Here is a 21,050-nt window from a genome sequence, read left to right as displayed (position 1 = left end):
AATACTAAGTCTTCATTTGCCTCCTCTTGCCACTCGCCTCCCTCATAAATAAACTAATTTACTTGGGCAGTGCTTGGTGAGTGGCTGCCCCACACACATACAAATAGTCACAGGAATGTACACACCTGGACATGCACATATACTCAGAGATAGATATCCCGAACACACATACACTCACGTATTCTTGCCCACTCGCTCCTCCTTTCCTTCCACATGGTCCAGATGAATACAAATCAAGAAGATGCTGGTAATCCTACTTCAACCACCGGGACAAGAGTGTTATTTCAAAGATGATGATTCTTTTCAAACATTTGTGGTTCTTACTGTATGTCCTCACATGGATCCCTAAACTGCCAATTCACTAGTGCCCTGATAGTCCAGAATAAGTTAAATGGAAGAGGGAAATACACGATTAGATGGCCAACAAGTGCTGGTTTTTGCAACGCAAGTGGCGTTGCTCTATGGATGGCAATGTCAATCTGTCGGTCCAGACTGAAATATCTCAGCAACTGTTAGATGGATTGTCATGATATTTTGTACAGACATGAATGATCCCCAGAGAATGAATCATAAAGACTTTGGTGATATTTATACAGTGATTATTTTCCAGAATGTCAGAGGTCAAAGGGAAAGGGATTTTTGGCAAGTTGTACTTTTTGGCTTATAAAAAATAATTAGTAAATAATTTATTAATGATTAACTAAGCCAGTAGTTCCAGGTTATTCATTCTTTATAAAGAAAGATTTAGTAGAAGGTGATACCAGTCATTGTGTGAACTTAAACATCAATGAGGCAACATGTCTTTTATTTTGAAATCCTCAGTTTGCTTGTCAGCTTCACAGTGAAATATACAATCTACCTGATTAGTGGGGCTTTATTACTGTGTATTTCATATCAGCATGCTGCAGCAGTAAAAAGTTACTGATTGAGTCTATATAGGTACTACATGGGTGGCAGATAATGGCCTCAATACTGTATATTCCCTTATGATATTGTTTTGAAATCGCTTCCTCCACATCTACCAAAGGCTCCAAAATAACCTCTCATACTCCTCATGGAAACAGATATACAAAAAGCCAATCTATTGCAAAAGCCCTGACAGAAATCGTATACATTATTTTTGGGGAGTGCAGAGGAAGAGTGAGCGTGAGGGTAAAGGTAATCCATTTTAATAGAGCTGTCTCTGTATTATTGGCAACTTTCCCTTCATGCACCTCTTTTCAGTTTCATATAAGACACTACATGCAGTAAGAGTGTGTGTGTCAGCACAATACTGTAAATAATAAAAGAGCCACAGTAGCAATAGGAAACTGCAATTCTTGAAATAGCTTTGAGGGGAGAGAATATTTATTCACTTTAATGATCAAGCCCTTTATTGACTTTTTGGAAAATCCAATATTCAGCTTGCAAGCCAGTGAGAATCTTTCTCATCGCACTGCAATTTCACATTGGTATCTGGGATAGTAAGCATTTATAACCTTTGAACAGACATTACACGCAGGCACATATAGACATCTCCACAGACCTAAATGTAGACAATGATGTACTGTATATGTACATACGTGCACACATAACTCCCATATAGCCTTTAAAGTGAACCATAGATTACTAATAAATGCAATCTATAAGTGATTACTTTCTGTCATCAAATTTTCAGAGGGACAACATATTCATGCAGACGATGCATATGGTTGTATACATATGTACCTATGGAAACGTTAACTTCCTGTCTTTGCCTTTGTCTGTGGTCACACCTGGCTTTCTTTCTCTTGTTCCCAATGTCATACGCTGTTGGTCCTCATCACACTGCAGTAGCCAAGGATGAGACAAAACATGATTTTGTCTGGCAGCAGTTTCTGGCACTGCATTGATACATGGTAATCCAGCTGTCAGCAGGGAGCTGGGGGTGAAAGCTGAAATAGGGAAGAGAAAAGGGACAGAAAAAGAGAAACAAAGACAGTAGGATGGAGAAAGTAAAAGAAATAAGTAGAAAACTGAGAACAACAGGCAACACATATACGATATAGATGGTTTGCAGTATTGCAATGTTACAGCAGACATGTGGAGCGCCATCAAGGAATCCAGTGGAGAACTGGCTGTGCAAACATAAAACATATGACAACCTGCAAGTAAAAGAGAGCTACCTTGAAATGACTGCAGTACTGAGGGGTGATCACTTCAATTAGATTGATGTTAAACCAGCTATAATCAGTATTTTCATTTTAATGGATCACATGACTACTACTACAGCTCTATACAGAGTGTTTCTTCAGCTTATTGTTTTAATTTTACAGCCTGTAACTTGACTGTTTTGGTTCACTCTCACCGCTCTCATCAGTATTGTTTTGGACGGCAGTAAGCAGCTGTTTTCAGCAAAAAAGCTCTGGCTCTGGCTAAGGTTAGCTGGAGATTAAAATAGAGCATTCAGCAGCTGAAGAACCAGATATATCCCTCCAGAAATGGTTGAGACCAAACCAGAGCTAAAAGGAGAGTGAATGTTGGAATTACATTCATCAGGTGGACACAAATGCGACTCCAAATTAATTCCAATATTGCTCCATAACTGCTGAATGTGTAAACAGGCAACTATGCAACAGGCAACTATGCTAACAAGTTCACCATATCAATTTTAAAGGTGATGGTATGTCAATGTTGTGTTTAGCTTGTTTCTGCTGCCCTTAAGTGGCCAAATAAATCTCATTACAAGTTCAAACTGAGCAGTCAGATATTTTGATTTGTTTCCAATTTTTGTTTAACATGACCCAATAAGCTACAAATTGTAGCTTGAAGAAATAGTTAGCTCAGTTCTTTCACACTGTTAGCTGGCTAACTAACCAGCCATCTAATTTTGTAATCAGTGCTATTGTTAGCATGCAAATGCTAACCACTGGTTAAGTTATCTAATGTGCAAATCATGTGTTTATATAGACCATTTGATGTCCATATACTTTTAGCTAACTTCTCAGAAGGAAATATTCAGTTCCCAGCTAAAATGCAGTCAGCTGTTGTACTTGTACTTGTTGCCCCACAGTGAAGTTCAGGCATGGAAGAGTCCACTTCCATGCTGGTACAGTAACTGTCTTGCTCATAGACAGACCATGATCCTTGAATCCAAGACTTGATTATCAGCTGAGCAGGCAAGACAAATTCATCAGTGGCCCCTGACCATCAGGAGCACTGAACAATATAGTAATGCATTTGTGTGTAGATAAACATGTGATATTTCATCAATGTCAGTTGGAATATGTTCAGCTCCTGTGTTCATACAATACCAACCACACAGCGGTTCATAAATGCATTAAATTATCCTGCTATGATAGTGAGAGAAGCTATCAGGAGACAAGCTGTCTGCACTGATTAAATGTCTCCAGTCTTGGTATTAATGATGTATTATTGATTTTGCAGTTAGGTGTTGGGATTGATTTGATGGCAAATGTCCAGTGAAAGCTTTTCAATAAAGACTCTTGAGCAAATCATAATTTCTTTGAACTACTTAATCCTAAACTTACATTTTAACCACAAAATGCTATCATGTGGTTAAGATAACATCTAAACAAAATGTACCCTGGTATTTGCCTCTTCTTTTGCACTACACAATTATTGTGTCCTAAGTGTTTCTGCCCTGTTGAAACCATTTTTTATTTTGGCAGTGGGTTAATTTAAGCCTGTATCTCACTGTTAAAGCCTGTACACTTTGCCCTTTCTAATCTGGTGAAACAATCTCAATGTATGACTTAATGGTTGTATATATCTGATTCCTTATTAGACCCAAATCTAGTTGTTGTATTATTTCATTTTGCATAATGCATTTTTCATATAATCCAATAGGTTTTTAGCTTTAGATGTTTTATTTAGTTTAAGAAGTAGGATCATTTTCTCAACCCATAAGGAACACTTAAAACTTAAAATCACCAAATTTGGAGACACATGGTTTTCACTGGACAGTAACAATGTTGATATATGATCTCTTAATTGGCTGGGTATTGTGTGATTACTTAGCGGTTTTGATTTCCACAATTTGTAGGGCAAGTACTTGACCTGATAGGTACTTAACGGGGCCGGGTGCAACTACAGGCTCAGTGATTATGTGGGATGGGGGGTGGTGGTTGGGGTTGGGTAGCATGGACCTACAGAAAGAAGGGGTGGTCTGCAGCTGCCTTGCTGCCCAGTTTCAGTGTAAATGATTCAGACACATTTGAGTCAGAATATATTCTGATATATCAAAAAAATCATTATAACATGTTTTTTGTTTGTTTGTTTGTTTGACCAAAGTTGTTGCTCCTGTGCATGTTACTGTATTCATGAAAAGCTTTCGAAAAATAATTTGTAAACAGTTTGTTATTCATGTATAAATGTGTGACTGAAGCTCTGAAGTTAAATCCTGTCAATGTATTTCAGATTGTAAGATCTTTTTTACATGCTGTGTTTGCCATGTTTACTCTAAGGATAAAACTCAGTCTGCATGACATGGCTGTACAGATTTGAAAGTTTTCTGTTTGTTTCTTGCTGTAGTAGTGGAGCACAGTTGGCATACAGAAATATACTTAGCAGTACTTAACTCCCCATGGATTCATATTGAGCAGCACCAAAACAAGTGGTGGTGGTGTTGGTGAAAATCCTGAGGCAGTACCAAACAAACAAGAGTAGCAACATTTGTTGCATGTTGAACATGCTGCCAGTCTTTATACTTGGCTATAATCAATATGGGCCAGTTAAAGCAATAATGACAACTAATATTTTGAGTGCTGTCTGCACTATAGAGCATAGCTCCATGTCCAGAATTAGTGTGGCAGCATATAGCCTTAACAGCAGTGTTGTGGAGCCCTGAGGAGGGCACTGTGGAGACATGGACAGAAACAAGTCTGGATTTAAAGAAGGATACAGTTCAGCAGCACAGCTGATCAGACTGAAGCTCTGTTCTAATAGAGGACATGGGATTGACTTATTATGCATCTAGATAACTTCCTCTTGCTCAAGGGAAAGCAAAATGAACATTGTACATAGGCAATAAATATGCACAAAGGATGGATATAATTTTTTTCAGACAATGCTTGTGAAATGATATGGATTGCCCACATACAAATTTCTGCCATGTATAATTGCTCATTCCCTAATTATTTTTTTTAAATTATAGGAGAGTTATAGGGAATTATAGGGTATAAAGCATAAAGGAATGGACTCTTCAATTCAAGCTGCTTAAAAAACTAATTTATTTTTTCAATGGAATTGGGGATGGTGGCATTGTCTACTGATAGAGAAGGCAAGAGGTGTATGTTATAAAACAATGTTAACACCATGGCTAACACCCTGTGTGTGTGTGTGTGTGTGTGTGTGTGTGTGTGTGTGTGTGAGAGTGTGGGTGTGTGTGTGTGAACGAGAGATAGAATAGTTTGGACAGAAAACTAATCAATACATGGAATCCAGGTCAGATGAGGAGCAGATAGTCATTTCGGAAGGCGCCAAATATTATGTAATAAACAGCAACACTCATGGAATCCATTGGCGAGACAGTGCAAAAAACAATGACTGGCTTGTTAAAGAAAGATACATTTAAAATGAATTCTGTAGTGATCAGTTCAGTAATGTCACCCTGAATAGTCTGATAAGCTGTTTTTTCCCCCCACAAAATTTAGTTTAGCATGAGACAAAACTGTCCAGTATTTAGTCTGTGCTTCTTATTATGCAATAACATTTAGATGTGGATATTTTTTATCTTATGATGTTTGACATGTTGACAGATTGGATTTTTTTTTGGATTTCAATTTCATTTTCATTGTGTGTTAATAGCATATAGAAGACTATTTGAGCACCATGGCCAACACTGTGTGTGTGTGTGTGTGTGTGTGTGTGTGTGTGTGTGTGTGTGTGTGTGTGTGTGTGTGTGTGTGTGTGTGTGTGTGTGTGTGAGAGGCGGATGCTGAGTGGATGGACAACTAATCAACAGATGGAATGCGGAGCAGATGAGAAGAGAGCTGATACTCATTTCTGAAGTAAATAGTCCCATGCTTATTGTGACCAATTGAGTGTGAGATTAATTATTAAGCATACTCAGAGGAGACTCTCAGCAACGTTGAGCAAGAGCTATACTGTTAGTGGCCTTGGTCCAGAGGCAATGTTTCTCATGGTTATAGAAAATGAATATTTTCTACTGTATAAATTTATTCATATTCTGGAGCTGGAGCTCACAGTTCTTTAAGCCCTGCAGACACCCTGCTTAAAATGTCTCCCTTTCACTCCTGAAGTACCTACTATCATATCATATTTTGTCAGGTTAGTTAAAGCTGCTATAATCAATATCTTTATATTAACATTGGATCTAATAACTACGTGTATTTGAAAAGTGTCCCACAACCCACAGAAAATCATGACCCGACTACAGTTCCTCTCAGCTTTTTAGCACCTTTAGGATAGTAATCATGTGGACTCACTCTGGCGCTGTGACTTGCTCACAGTTTTTGACTAGAGTGGTAATGTTACTGGTAGAGTTTGAGATGGTGGCTATACAATATTTTTTTATTTTTATAAATTAAAAAAAAGGTATTGTATGTTATTGTATATTTACCACTTTTCTGGCAGAATGATTAAACTAAGCATGGCCATCTTAAAGGGACCGTTCACTCCAAAATCAAAAATACATATTTTTCCTCGTACCTGTAGTGTGATTTATCTATCTGGGAACTATTTTCTTTCTACCGATAGTTCCTACATGAAACTGCTCACGACAAGGTCTGTGGATTATTATGATTTCTGGAAAGAGACATTGCTGTTGAGTTTTTCAAATGTATTTTTTGGCGCTTTGAGCACCACATGCCAAATACCATATACTCCTATTATATTCAAAAAATGCAGACATCTCTATGGCCGATATCTCCAAAACTCAACAACTCACACCAAAACAATCCAGATGGATAAATGGCACTACATGTAAGAGGAAAAATATGTATTTTTGATTTTGGGGTGAACTGTCCTGTTTGTTGCTTTTAAGTAGCTGGGAATATGATAAACTCTTGTAGAAATGCAGAAAATGGTATTCAAATGTTTCTTTTACCCCTATGGTGGGTAATGTCACACACGACTCACAAAATGCATCGACTTTACAGATACCAAATCTTACTTCAAACTAAATTGAAAAGCTGGCAGCCCTGGTTAACAAGTTTGCCATATCAACATGATAATATGTCAGTGTTGTGTTACAGCATGTTTCTGATGCCCCCAAGTGGCCAAAAAACCTCAGTTAAAGCAGGTTTAACTTATATCTCAAATGTCTGTATATGAGGTATTATTTGACCCCATATTTAAAGCTGTACTAAATAGATAGATATTGGCGCCGACATCTTTCTTATTTTCTACTATTTTTCCCCCCAGTTCTTTTACCTTACAGCCACCCGGTATCCAGTAGATGGTAATTTTGCATATTGAGAGTGCTTTAGTACATCATATTCTGTAAGCAATTACTGCCAGCAGAGAATTGCTGAGGCCTGGATGTAATAAAACAGAAACCCACAGTTCATAGCACAGTCATAGTTATAAATCTGAAAAGCAACACAAAATATTCCTCAAGATTGTAAGTGATATATATGATATAAGTGTTGATACACAAGTAAATACTAAGTATGTAACAATATATAAAAATGAACATTTGACAAATGGTGCTGAACATAAGAAATATCAATTGCCAGTGATATGATAATATGATTGCGATGTATACAGGGATGTCAGAATAGTGAGACATAACTTTAAGCAACCAATTCCATGGCTTGAAAAAAATCAGTTAATGGACATCTAGTCTTGATTTGTGTGCCATTTAGTGTAATGAATAATGCCTCTTTTCCATTACTAAGTGCAGAGAAGGAAAGGTGAGTTCTTTATAGATTGGACCTCAGCAGGCAGCGAATCATTGGGCACAACACCTGGCAACTTTATCAGCAGAGATGCTTTTGAAGAACTGCATTTCACAGATTTCATACTCTGAGGAGTTCAAATTGGTGTTTAACTTGATCCTGAGGGCATGAAAATAGGTCAGGGTATAGGCCTACCTCCCCTGTCATTTCTTCTTTTTGAAAGTCTTGTTGGAACCTGAGGACACGAAAGCAACTCATTCACTGGATTCATGGTATATCTCTTTCAGGTTGGGCAGCTAATTAGACTGCTTTCTAGGGAAGTACTTGACTGCAGGAATGACTGCAATAAAGACAGTGCTACTGTAGGGTGTTGATCCTTTAGATGAAACATATGGATACATGTTTCTGAGTTTGGACCTGGAAATGGAGAATTGTGATCAAGAAATAGGGACAGTCTGTGGTTCTTGCTCTTGGCCTCAGTATTCTGGCTTAATAGCAGAAAAAAATGAACAGGTTTTTCTTTTAAGCATTTGATCTGCAGACTCCTCAAAGGAAATCTGTCATTTTTAGATATGAATCCTTTCCAGATATGAATCCTGCATGCTAACTAGATTATTCTTTCAGTACTGCAGTTTACAACAAGGTGGTGTTCACAATGGCATTAGAAAACACAACTAGACAGAGATGTGAGAACAGATAATGCTCATACAGGTGCATGCAGTACACATGGCAGGCACAGTGCGTATATACACACATGCGCACACCAGGTATTTTGAGGCAATGTCTTTGTTTTTAACACGTAAAAGCTGGCAAAATTGCCTGGGGATTTGGAATCAGAGCAGCGCCTACAATTGATTCTGATGTTTGTCCGCTCTCTCTGCATCTAAATGAGGACAGGAAATGCTTGTAAATACTGACAGTGCAACCAAGATAGTCTCAGCACAGATCCTTCTGGCTACTCACCCTGAATTTAATAGATGGTATACCATACTTAAGCCTTAACATTATGGCTGTGTCTGTTTAAGTGCACGTGTGTGTGTGTAAGAATGCAAATCAGTGATTCAGTTCCATAGACATGATTGTCATTACACATCACAGCTGCTTCTGCCAACCTTGTTTTGTGCCTCCTTACTAGTTCTGTTCAGTCTTCTCCTGGCTCATGCCTCCTATGTGCTGGACACTCTGTCTGACCACTGTGACACTGTAAAATATGAATTCACCTTACATGCCCAGTGAAATTGCAGTGTACCTCACAGTAAAGTAGTTCAAGAAAATGAAAAAAGGGCCAAAAATTGACAAAACAGATGCCTGTAGGGAGTTTGAACTCAAGATGTTGTTCCTTAAACACTCTGTGAAAGGTTAGATACCCATCCAGCACACAGGGGCGTGACATTTTGATTGACATCCCTGAGCAAGCTGTGTGGGGAGTTTGTTTCCAAAGTAATGCGTATTCGATGCTTTAGTACATCTGTTGCGTGCTTACAATAAAAAATGCCTTCTATCACCTTTCTCACCCCCCACCTTTCTCAAAAAGAAAAAAATACACAAAATGTACCCAGCAGAAGTTGAACATTTCAGGAAAGTCACAAAATGATAACACACCAAAGCGTTAGAGTAGTAGTTAGGCACATTTTCATTACAGCAGGGGAAAATTGCCAGTGCCAACGGCCCTTTAATTTAAAGATAGAAACCATCAGGGATCTAACAGATGTCAAAATTTTGACAGGAAACTCTGGGCTTCTGTTGAACATCCCATCATCTGCAAGACAATAAAAAAAAGTACAGATTTGGCACAGTTCTACGGAGCATTTGCAATTTTGCATTTAGCCAGCCACATTTCATGTCAGACGCAGATCATCAAGTCATGATTAAGTTCTGCCTATTGGGAGATCAGATACACAGCATTGCTTGTATTGTATCATTGTTGAGAAGACCCTTTTCATGCATATTTATATACATGTCATGTTCTGATTATGAGTGCGAAATTTACATGTTTCTTGCACATTGTCACATCTTTACCTGTTCGTACGCTGCAAATCTTTATGATTTATTATATAGTACTCTCTAATTGCCTACACTCACGTGGCCGCATGCCCCCCTGTAGATCTATTATATCTCGAATACATCTTTGCACACATGCTAGGCTTAATCACATACATCATTTTTCTATTCACATGGTACAGAAGAGAACACGCCAAGTGTTGTCCGTGCCAAACTGTGCTTTCATTTCACATTCTCAGCAGGTGATTTCTGAGCCCACCCATAACGTACACAGTGCTGTTTATGTTCTGCTTGTGAGCAGAGACACGGTGTGATGGCCCCTGTGCTGTAATGACATCACGGTCAACTGACTGGCTCAAGCATGTGTGGCCATGCAGGGGACAGGAAGCGTGAGACGGTGACATTTAAAGTGTTCAGCAGTGTTGTTTGGAGCTGAGTTATACTCCTGCATTTTTGTTTCATTCATCTTGCAGATAGCAGCCTCAGCTCCCCTTGCTTGAGCTTTTTCCACAGCTGTAATGAAAGTCCATCACTCCCTTACAATGTTAATCTCAACAATTCCTGCTGCTGTTTAACAGTAAAAGCCTTCCAGATGTGCAGTATACAGTTTGGCTCAGCACAGGTATCCACAGCCCAGGGAAAAGTCTGCCCATATTTTTTTCTTCTTCTCTATTATTTCTTTCATTGTTATGTAGATTAATGCCTCTTATGTCCCAGTATGTTCTGCTTCCATGGAGACTGTTACAGCTGTTTTGCAATTAATATCTTCTATAGCTTTTGCACATTTTTAATCATATAGTTTTACCTTAATATATTGTGTCAGGATTGTTGGTTGGGTGTGTTTTTTAACCTTCATTTGGTATATTATTAATGTTCATTAATCCACCACTTGCTGCTGCAATGTACCAGGGATTACTGTTGTTTCATTGCATCAAATCATATCTGAAAAGCATAAATAATCAAAGACATTGAATATGAGTAGTTTTTTCTGAACAATTCAGATGAATGCTGCGAGTTCATAAAGATTAAAGATTCAGTGAAATAGAACATGAACTTCAATTCTACATACTGCAGTGCTCACAATCCAGCTGCCAATTTCCTCTGCCTGTGATAATGCACAGACATAGAGGAGAAATCTCAGTGTCTGAAGCTGAATTGAATGACCTGACTTTGTTTCTCAATACTATGGCAAAACAGATTTTTGTTGATGCTATGCAACTGTTTTGGTGAGATTAATGGCAGGCGTCCATAACTGCTAATTAGGAAAAATTGTTTAGAACATTCTAGGAGAACAAATTGTTGTAAAAACTATGAAATCACCAAACGCAGCTGCTAGCCAGTATTTGTGTATTTGCATATATTTTCAGAAATTGCTGGAGATTTAGGTGACATTTCTGAAAGAGGAAACTACATGAACCTGCAAGTAATGCAAGCAAGCAATCTCCTATGATATTAGGACATTAAATTTTTTATGTGGCAATGACCTATTTTCAAAATCAAAGCTCACAATGCTACCTGTTCTTTAAAATAACCTGAAAATTGTTTAGCTAGTTGGCTTTAGTAATTGCTATAAATAAACTTCAAGGTGGGGTATACGATTCTAATCGTTATTTGAGTGTCAGGTAAAGTTAAATGACTTGCCCACGGACAATCAGCTTACTTTCTAGTTTGCCAAGATTTGCTGTTGTTGTGCTGTTAGCTATAGTAGCAGGAGAGTTGTGAGTATCGCTGTCTGGAGCTCCTTTGCTGGCTCTAGGAAACCGTGTCATCCTCCCCTGTTGTTAGCTTTGCAGCTGCAACTGTAGGGACAGTTTGCTAACCCATAACCTAGCAAAGCTAACCCACAACCTAGATAATGTTAGTTATATTACTTGCTGTGTCGCTGTTTGCTCCATATCATGGTATTTGTCATGGTATTGAATTTCTCCAGAATTGTATACACCACCTTTAAAGCCATCCAATTCACTCAAGCAACATTGGACCCACTTGTGCCCCCCTTGGAAAATTCAGGAACCAAGGTAAACCTTGCATCACTTTTTGTTTAACCTAGCTTTAACTGTTATTACTGTTGACTATCACTTTAATAAAATATATTTATGTCACATAACACACACTTCTCATTTTGCCTTGCTATTTCTTCAACAGTTCTTCTTGAGTTCTTTAAAAAGTGGTGAAACAGTGCCCCCCTGGATTGTAACGGCTGGTCAATGTTAGTCAGTGTGGTGAAAAAGGGCACTGCGTACGAAGAACGCGAAGAGAAGCCAGGTGAAGTTGATATCACATGATTACATAGATTTTAGTAGTGTCAAGTAGTCAGATGCAGCCATTTTCAACCCACTGCTGCACTGTGAATGGACAGGACTCTGGAGAAGAAATGAATTTTGAAAGGTGTTGGACTACAGTGCTTTTAGTTTGATAGCAGTGATGGAAGGTTTGAGATGAGGAGTTCTGTCAACAACTCCACAAAACTACCATGGCAACAAGTGCAGAAATTATTACATGGCTGTATTGACCACTTCGCCTCTGTGAATGAAAGGAGAGATGACTATAGCGTAAAAGGTGAGTCAAACACTGTCCTTTTTTCTGCTTGCTGATGACTTAACTGTTGAAATGGATGTGTATATATGTGGTTGTTGATATGTTGGAGGTTATATTGGTCAAATGTACTGTACTGGATAACAAAGCTGTTGTGTTATTGCCTATTTGCTCAACACAATAAGCAGGGACAAAGCAACTTTTTGGAATTGCCCCCAATTTTGTATTATTTGTTAATTTACCTGTTGACTGTGTGTAACTTAATTTGTGGTCTGGTAGTTGCTTGTTAGATTTTTTTATACCCATGTTCTGTTTGTGCTGTATAATGATTGATTAGCTTTAAAACTATTGGCCTTGTGGACAGTTTTTGTATGCTTAGCATTAAGAAAAGATGAGTGTATTTGATACATGCACTGGTATATTTTTATGTGAACATAAACTTTAAAGTGTGTGAATGAATACTGTGTGACGTTTTAGTATTCAATACTGGTCTGTACATGTATCAGGGTAAAAGCTTTGTAGTACTGTGCGTATGTGTCAAGATGAAGCATCTTTGATTTTTGCAGTATTTCTTTTAAACTGAATTTAAATCTGTTGGCTAAATGTTGTGCAGCGGTTTACTAATTGAATGTAATGTGATTTGTTGTAATGCACCACAATGGAGCGGTGCCACAAATCAGACTTGTTGGAAAAATAACAGTGTCCTACTTTAAACTTTTTTTTGGACCTGTCTAACTTGGCTGTCTCACAAACTCTTCCTGAGCTACACCACAGCTAAAATGAGCCCTCACAGTATGTTCACCGTTAACTGGTGCCCCTAAAACAACACCTGGTCCCACTCTGGCCCATGCAGTTTAAAGAGGCCAGGATTGCCACTGTCTTATAGAATACAGAATTTTAAAATCATAAACATGAAATCATCGTATCATGATATGGTAGAAAACAGTGACGTATATAAAAGTAAACAGAGTGTGGCAGCTGTTTCAAGAAACGGCTGGATTTCCTGAACTTGGGCAACATGGTGCTGCTGATCCCCGGAGTAAAGGTACATTACACTTCATCTTCTACCCTCCTTGGACATTAGAGCCCCCCCCCCACACACACACACAAACTCATACACGCTCACTCCTCTCTCAACTGAAATGAAATAAACACAACTGAACTGCATTCATTCTGAGTTGAAAGGACATATAAACTGTTCCCCAGTGAACACACACACACGCACACAACTCCCACTCGACAGCCTTCACTGAACGGTGTTTATCTGGAGTCATTTATTAAGGGACATTTGATTTTCTTATCAGGAATTTGAATTTCCTTTCTGTTGATTAAATGGCATTTTTGAGTGAAAGACTTTAGTGTTAGCCATAACCATATGAGATGATTATCATTCAGTTTAAATACAACGCGATTTATTCGATGAAACTGAAATGATGCTGTGTTTTCTTTTATCTTGTGTACTTTTGTAGCGAGGGTAACAAGCTATCCTGGTCATCTATCCAACTTGTTTATATCAATAATTTTAAAGTGACAGGTTAGGAACGTGATTATTCTCCTGTCTGGCGCCCAAGTCTTACTTTGGATATTTGGGGATAAACCTATACTACAGGATCAACGCAAAAAAACTAGTATTGTCATTAGGCACTCGTGTTGAATAGCATTGCTTATAATGGCCTAAAACAACGAGAAGCATTAAACCCATAGATACCTCATTAGAAACAGTATGGCAAAAATGTGAAGGTTATACTGTATATTGTCATATTGCCCAACCCTGTTAGAAATACAACATAACACTCTAACATCTCAGTCAGTCTTCAAGTGAGTTTTTGACAGATGTAATTCCTGTGAGGAATCCAAGCAAGACAGTTTTAATTTCCTTTGAAGCCAACAGCATGTTCTTCTATTATTGGTGTTTACAGTTGTTGTGCAGGTTAATGACATCATCAGTGCACAGTTGTGTCCAGTAATTACTGGCAACACAGGGCTGTGTGGCTCCATAGCGTTGCCCAGTATAGCACACATTACTGTTGATCACATAATGTAGCGGCTCATGTTCCCTTGACTAAATGTCTGAAGTTAACGAGTCATGAAAATTTGCAGTGTGCAGTCACCCACTGTGGTGGTGTTGTTCCTGTTGTGAACATCTGATCGTTTAAAAAAAAATTCTTATCAATTCCCAACACCTGCCTTGATGACATCAATTGACATTTCTAATGTTTCATTAAATTATTGAAGCTGACCTTTGCGACATCATACATTTATTTATGAAAGGAGCGTAATTTATTACACCATGAAAGTTTTAGCTGACCAAAATAGCCTTTTAATCTTCTAATTCAAGTGGAAGTGTCTTCTTTTACTTTGTACAGAACCCCCCCCCCATTTCCCAAAAAACTGCAAAACCTCTTCTCTCTCTGTGTCCTCTGGCTGTCTCAGTCTGACTCCTGTCAGACCATCAACAGATAAGATGGGTGCTGCATGCAGTTTTCTCTATGTTGGCTGTGCAGAGTTGGTTTCTTCCAAATGGTCAGAGGTGCCTGCCATAAACACCCAAAGTCATGTTTGAACATATATGGCTGTTTAATTCCTTCTGAAGCTTCCTTGAATTGTCTACTTCTAGTGTAACACAAGCTAATCCTTACACGCCTGTCAAGTCCCCACATTGTAATGCTGTGTCTTTTTTTTGGAAAGCTGCCGCATTAATTCATTCTCACCTTATTCTATGAATGGGAAGGCATTAAAGGTCTCCCAAGTCCCTCATCCTTTTGTGCCACTCCCCAATGGCAACACCTAAAGTATGAATAGAAATGTTATTTCAGTAATTTGAAATTTAAAAAGAGGCTCCATAAAACACCCTGCTCTTGAAGAAATTTTGAAGAACAAGATGATTACATATTCTCAAGTGTGCACTGGTTGTTCTTATCAACTGATTAGACAGTTTAGGCAACAGCAGACTCATTTTATGAGGCACAAAAGGGTCATTTACATTTAGCTATTGCATCTAATGGTCATAAATGTCACTTGGGTACGGGTGAACTTTTACTGATTGGTTGTTTTTTAGGAGTTATCGTCAAAACAAGTGAAGTATGCAAGTTTCCAAATGGACATAAACCTTTTAGTCTGGATTTAATTTGAGATGTAAGAGTTTTAAATATTAGTTGACAACTCACATTTCCCCATCTTGTTGCTTCTATTACAAAATGTTCATGGAAGAAATGAATGCTGAGCCACTCAGTCCCTAATTTTAGCTGAAGGCATTTTTAAACTTGAAGGGAGAAGATGCTACACATTAATGGGCTCTAATTGCTAAAATATTTCTGTGTTGCCCTCTCCATATTTCATAAATATTGTTGTTCATTCTCAGTTGATCTCCCCTTATTGAATTGATGTGCATACAGTGAGGATAGGGATGGCTAAAACAGAGTTTTTTGTCAACAGAGCAACAGTCTGATTACAGAGTGATGATCACAGTCCCAATCTGGTCAGGAGTACTCAAGGCTGAGCACTAAAGAGGAGGCAGGCTGTAATTTTTGGTCAGGCTAATGGGCTATTTCTCACCTCTGCAGAGCATAACTCTGCCATCTGCTGCAGGGAGTCTCTCTCAGCGCCTCGCTGCTCTCTCTGGAACAGGGAATGGACAAATGGCAACCTGAGAGCTGCACTGAGCAGCTGAGTACAGGACTGGACGCACATGGACTCTTTGCTATTCTCCCTTGCCTCATCCCCCCACCTTTTGTCAATTTTATTTATATAGCCCAATATCACAAATCACAAGTTTATTTCAAGGGGCTTTACAATCTGTAGCGCATACGACACCCTCTACCGTTAGACCCTTGATTCGGTCAAGAGAAAAATTCCTACCCCAAAAAACTTTTTAACAGAAATAAATATGGAAGAAACCTCAGAAAGAGCAACAGAGGAAGGATCTGCCTTCCAGGATGGACAGACATGCTAAAGATGTCTTTCTTTGTTGCTCTAACCTTTTTTAGTTTGTCTTTGAAAAACAATGACACACAGTTGCATGCACAAGCATACTGATGCATCTTACAAGCTTGAGTTTGTAAGAAATGAAAGGATTCATTAAAGGTCCTGAAACTACGGAACATATACTGTATACTACAACCTTTCCTGACAAAAGCAGCACCCATGTAGAAAAATTTGCAACTTGCAGTAATTTTTCCTTTTGACATTAAGTGGGTGTTATTGGGTCTTTCTCACTGACTCATGTTCGAGCACTCGACTACGAAACTAGGCAAACAGAACTTCACGACATGCTCCTCACTTCTCCTTCCAGTAATTTTCTCAAACTTGTTATAGATGTCTAAACACTAGCCCTGTGCTAAAATAAGCCGAGACAGTTCGGGCATCTGCTTTGAGCTTCCTTGACCCACTCTTTTAAGTCTTCTGCAATGCGCACAGATAAGCAAACCTGGGAGAGATGCTATCGGACCTTTGGGTTAAAGAAACTGACAACTCCATCACCCCTAGTCAGATCAGAAGGGAACTGGAGAGCAATGCATATGGAGTAGTTTGAGATGAATCCTTATGATTCTTCGTATGGCCATTATGGCTTCTCTGTGTGACGCTCTGCACAAGATATAGCTCCATAGGAGGGCATAGACTGCATGCAGGCTTTGAATAAATGCAGGGGAAGGGAGGCATTTATATGTCAGACTGTATTTAACAATCTTAAGTCAGACATGATGCCCTAATGTTATGCCCTAATGTGCTGCAATTTGTCTTGGTTTCTGTATATATTACATTCACACATTTACTGGGTAATACTATATTGCAAAATGTGTATGATTACAGATTATCTGGAGAAATGGAGGTTAAAACATTAAAAACCTTTTTCAAGGCGACATTTACCATTTTTGCCTGTATTAGATGTATTAGGATACAGCTTTTAGTGCCTCTCTGACCTAAGGACAGTGGCAAGGTGAAATGCAGAAGGTTATGCAACCACAGGCCAGTCCAGGAGAAGAAAATTACAACAATTTAGCAGAGTGACAAGCCAGGCCTGGAGGCACGGAGCCATATCACTCATGTTCCCTCATGTATGACAGCCGGGGCACACTGCCCTCTCTGCCGCCTTAGGAATACAATAATGACTACACATTGTGTGTGTGTGTCTGTGCGTGTGTGTGTGTCTATGTTAGCCTGTGTGCCTGTGCCCATATGTGTGAGTGCATACTGTATGCGCACAGGCTGTGTTTATATGCATACATACGGTATGTGTGAAGGCGTAGTGCTGCTAAAGCAAACCTTAGCTCTGCAGAACAAGAGAAGTCATGATTCTTCTGATGAGCAACACAGTCGGGCGATTAGGCTTTGTTTTTGTAATATGGTGGCATTCTGCCTCCAGCCTGCAAGTTGAGGCTGAACACAGAGGCATCTGTATCCACATCCTCTGAGTAGTCTGAACATGTACTTGGTATTCCTGATAGGACAGAGCTGGCTAACTGAGCTTTCCTGGCAGTCTGGCAGATCTGTAGAACACATCTCTGTGGTGGCACAGTAGAATAGCAGTACAAAAAACAACAGCAGCTATGGATAGGCTCTGAGTCAACTGAATGGACTGTGTGTTCATGACAGGAGAAGAATAATTGGTCCAATTTATGCTGTGTGGATTTATGGCAAGCTGTCGCACATTTGGTACAGGCCTTAATGTTTTTTTTTTCCGGCTTCGATTTGTCATTGATGTGTCAGGGTTTAAATAAATGGGAGCGCATAAACACGCGTGATGTTTTGAATGTTGGCAATTGTTGCCGAAAGAAAATCTGTTTGTGTGCAAGCAGACAAATTCAAATGATCACAATATTTTTATCTTGCCATTAAACCCAGTAAAACAGCCCAAATGGAAAGATGCAAATGGGATTCTGGCGACTGCAACAGAAATCTGAAAATGTCGTCAGCGTTGCGGTGCATGCGCTCGTACTCATATCATTTCAGTGTATCCCAGAGCCAAGTCCAACTTAACTGTACTGTGATCCTGTCTCTTGCATATGGATTGCATCTTAGGTCTTTCTGTCCTGCAAGGTTTTAGAAGTGTTAGCCTGAGAGATCAATGAAATGTACTCCAGTGGAAGCAGGAGTGAAAACGCAAATCAATGTACTCGTAACTGTCAGACATGAAGAATAATATATTCCTCCTGCAGACTTGTTATGTTGATCTGTATCAGTGCATCTATCAGTTCAGTACTAGGCTCCTGATGAAATACTGAAGTAAAGAATATTTATGTTGCTGTGCATATATGCATATGTACATTAGTAGTAAATATAATACTAATATAAATTAATACTCTGGTTTTGAGTTGGGCTATGCAAATGCAAGTATACTGCAAGCATGATAAGCTCTTTTCTGAATTCTGAAAAATCCCAACAAAGTACTTTGAATGTTGAATGAAATGTGTGATTTCTGTGTACAGATGAAAAATGCATCCAGGGTTAGCGTTAGGTTTAGGGTTAATTATTACCCTGACGTTACATTAAACTATCATTCCATTATTATTTTATTATTATAGGGAAGTCCCAATCCAATCCAAATTATCACAATTGGGGCCAATCCAGGGATACTTCAATGGATCATGTATGTTGCTCCACATATGCATGTGTCAACTGTCAAGAATGCCCCATCACGCTCTGTTATTACACACTGGAACCATACAGCTTTCTGAGCTAGTTAATACTGAGTTAACCACAGACCATATAAAATGCATAAACAGCAGCTAGCTTATAGGTTAAAAATGGTTTACATTTTTGTCAAGTTCAAACCTTCATTTTTGACAAAATCCTTATTGTCCGAACAAACTCTCTCCGAATGAACTCTTTTAAATATGCTAGATCTTCTAAATTAACTTTTTTATTTTGCCCCCATGGCTAAATTGCTAGACCCCAGTTGCAGTATTTCTGCTTGCAGCTGTAATCTTATTGCTTTGCTCATTTAAGAGGCTTCAGTTCTGCTGCAGTGTCCTTGAGCAAGACACTTGAATATCAGCTCTAGAGACACTGATAATTTCCCTGTGGAGATGAATTGTCATATTACAATTAATTGACTGTCGCAAAATACACTAACCTAAATGTGTATGAAACTAATAATGTAATGTCTTTTTTCTTTTCAACAATCATTATTAGGCTAAGATCTCTTCAAATACTGAATACATTTCACACTATGCAAATTGCAGGGTTTAAAGAAAATACAGTAGTTAACTTTTTTTTTACCGTCTACCGTATGCTTCAGTTTCACCTGACAAACACCTAACTATCATAACAGCTGCAATCATGAAACAGTGCTGTGGGAGACAGCCTGGGAGCTATTGATAGCTGCTGAAGTGGAAATATGGAACTTTCCCTCTGTTCTCTGCAGCATGTACAGGATAAATTGTAGGATTCATACTGAGATTCTCACCTTCGCCCACATCACCGGGGCCTGCTGCTGCTTCCTTTTACAGAAGCTCCTCGCATCGATTGCTCTGATATCCCTCTGCACCCGGTGCTCAGTTGAAACAGAGTGTTTTTTTCCCCATGGAAGATTAATAAGGGGCACAGCGGTGGGTCGCTGGAAACGGCAGATGAAAAGAAACACGGGCCAGAGAGAAGGTCGTCTGTAGAACCCGCACACCTTTAAAAGAGCATGGGATCGCTGCATCACATGGGCAAACGACAAACTCAGTGTAGACACACACAAACCCATGCTCGATTGTTGTTGTTTTCTGTGAGGTTTTTTCTGCTGTCAGCATGAAGCATGTTCTCTCATTCCCCAGGTAACTGGGAAGATGAGATTAATCCCGGACACACCACTCGGAGTTCTTTCCATTGCCCCAACACACCGCCCATTCCTCATGTCTGTCGCTGACCTTTCCTTCACTGACTGCTCAACGGTTATTTCAGTAATAACTAGGCATCATTCAAGGCACACTCTCCACAAACAACACTGCCAACACTCAAGACTGTTTTCAAATTATTGGTGTGGATTCAGCAATCCGTTGTTTATAAGCATGCAAGTTTTTTTGCTGAAGTACAAGAATGTTGAGATTTAAAGGCTGTGAGGTTGTTAGAGGGAAGTAGCAGATGGATAAGGACTGTCTGTTGATTGGCTCCAGGAAATTAAAACTGTCTTTATTACCACTCATCCTCTACCACCCACCCCCCATACAAACACACAAACACACACACACAACATTCCACTATTACTACTACAATACAGCATTGCATGGCAGCTCCCAAAGCTCAGAGAGCGGGAGAGCGAGAGAGAGAGGAAATGTCAGGATTATGTGAAAGCGTGAGCCGTAATGAGATGATAATGGCTTCTCCCATGCTGACGAGTTGACAGAAGATTGAACAGGCTTCTGGGATGTTGCCGTCAATAACCTGCTGAAGCAGATAAAATTACATTACAGTCAATTAGCTCTCGAGTTTGCATGGATGCATCCTGTAGCACCGCATTTGGTAACACAACACTTGAACCCCCACAGATCACGATGACACTTGCTGTTTTGCTGTCATAAGCACAGCCAAACATGTCTTACATTCTGTAAACAAATTACGGTAATGTATTATATAATAGCAAATTTTAAGCATTTAGGAAGAAACTACTAAAAATGATGTTTTGGATGATGGGTAAGATGGAAACTAATTGCAGCTGGCTTTGCAATTGTCCCTGATATAGAACACATT

At 39.1% G+C, this 21,050-nt stretch overlaps 1 long non-coding RNA gene across 1 annotated transcript in view; it reads left to right on the top strand.

Annotated features, from left to right (window-relative positions):
• Nucleotides 1–12,160: 12,160 nt before the first annotated feature.
• LOC122863641 overlaps nucleotides 12,161–21,050 on the top strand; it is a 55,361-nt gene continuing 46,471 nt past the window's right edge. Inside the window, exon 1 of the long non-coding RNA XR_006375053.1 lies at nucleotides 12,161–12,401. This is a non-coding gene — a long non-coding RNA (uncharacterized LOC122863641). The remainder of the gene's footprint in view (nucleotides 12,402–21,050) is intronic.

The sequence above is a fragment of the Siniperca chuatsi genome, linkage group LG16 (assembly GCF_020085105.1).
Source record: "Siniperca chuatsi isolate FFG_IHB_CAS linkage group LG16, ASM2008510v1, whole genome shotgun sequence".
NCBI lineage: Eukaryota > Metazoa > Chordata > Actinopteri > Centrarchiformes > Sinipercidae > Siniperca > Siniperca chuatsi.
The sequence above is the reverse complement of the archived record's forward strand: the minus strand, read 5'-3'. Positions and strand labels throughout refer to the sequence as shown.